This window comes from Dasypus novemcinctus, chromosome 4 (assembly GCF_030445035.2).
Source record: "Dasypus novemcinctus isolate mDasNov1 chromosome 4, mDasNov1.1.hap2, whole genome shotgun sequence".
Classification (NCBI taxonomy): Eukaryota; Metazoa; Chordata; class Mammalia; order Cingulata; family Dasypodidae; genus Dasypus; species Dasypus novemcinctus.
This window is the reverse complement of record NC_080676.1, coordinates 94,225,596-94,227,407: the sequence shown is the minus strand read 5'-3', so window position 1 is coordinate 94,227,407 and position 1,812 is coordinate 94,225,596.

Genomic DNA, 1,812 nt, shown 5'->3' with positions numbered 1-1,812 from the left:
GTGTTACTGCATTATTGTCTACATGCAAATGTGTGCTAGTATTTGTAAATGAATCACATCTCTTCCTTAAGGAAGGATTTCATTTCTTTAAAATTACTCGTTACTGATGATAGGTAACTTTTTGAGTACTTACTATGTAGAGGCGCTCTCCTAATCAGGGAACACTTTAAAAGCTATTGCATTTAATCTTTACAATAATTCTATGAAAGAGAGAGACAAATATTATCCTCTGTTTAGCAAGGGAAGAAACTGAGATTTAGCAAGGTTAAGTAACTTGCCAAAGGAAATGTAATAAAGGGTAGAGTCTGGTTCTGTCTGATCAGAAAGCTCATGTGCTGATAATGACTTTCCCTTATTGGAATAGTCTTTCAATGACTCCAAACTGGTGGTACAAATCTTTCCTCTTGAACCATCATCAGCCCAGTGGCTTGGGTCCTAAAAACTACTCCTTTCCTTTTCTGTCCTCAGCCAGTCACCTTGGCTGCAAGTCTTCTCTCTCAGTCAGTGGTGGCCAGGCTACTTTGTCTGAAGATGACAAAGAAAAATGAGCCGTTTTTGGAAGCAAGACCCAACTGTTGTCTTCTCTGCAGCTGTCCCCTTACTGGGCTCTGGCATATCCCCTTACTAATTGCATGGCCTCAGGCCATTAAGCGTTGCAATCCTCATCTGTAAAATTGGACTCATATTACCAACCTTGCAAGGTTGCTGGGGAAATGAAGTACTGCCTCCAAGAGCTTCTAGCTCCATGTAGGCACATGATGGTATTTGTCCAATGTGCTCCCTTCCCCTTCCTATTATGGGACATCTTTCTTAAACTAGCACCTAGGGAGATTTTTGAGCACCTTGTTGATATGCAGACTTCACATCTAAAGGAAGATTGTGAGGTGACTAATGTGAGGGCATCTTTAGAGGGAAAATTATCCAGCTCCCTATTTTGTGTCCACATATCTCTAGTACTTGCTTTGAAGTAGTCCTCCCCATTAAACACTATGCAGTTTTTCTATTTGGCACACAGATTACCTCCTTTCCCCCTGAAATCCCATAACTTTCTCTGTAATTCCCAAGAAGTAGAATTCAAGATTTCTTTTCTTCATGTGGAGCCATCCAGAGTTAAACAGCTTTCCTTGAATGTGGGGAACTCTTAAATGTGACAAATTCATCTTTATAACAAACCCAAGCCATTGGCCTCCAGGTGGAGCTACATGAAAGAGAGAGAAGGGAAAAGGAAAAATAAAAAGCAGGTTAATGCCCCTAGAGTAGCAGAAAGCCTGAGAAAGAGACACAAAGATGGTGGGTGGCTTTTAGGGGATTTGCTGGAAATAGAAGTGACATGACCTGATGTAGCAGGCTTAATTCCACAAGAGTTTGAAGAGATTGCCAGTGTGCTCACCAGCCCAGGGTGATTGCAAGAGAAATGAGACATGCCTGCCATGAGCTGGCAATCTTTGAGAGAGGCAGCAGGTAGGCATGGAGTAAGAAAAACAACAACAAAAAACCTGTGTCCTTCAGTGGTAAACTATGATGCCGCTTAGAACATGGTTTCAAAGGTGAGATAAAGCTATTACCAGTTTTTCGGTGCTGCTATATTCCAGGCGCTAAATTAGAGAGATTAAACAGATTATCTCATTTAATTCAATCCTACAAATAAACCTTTGATATGAATATTACTGGCCCATTTTGACGATGAGGAAATTGGAGCACAAAGAGATTAAATAGTCTGCCCAGAATAACTATAATAGTCCGCAAGTGAATTATAGGATTTAAATTAAGATATGTCTGAATATAACACCCATGCTCTCAGAAGGCCTAAAG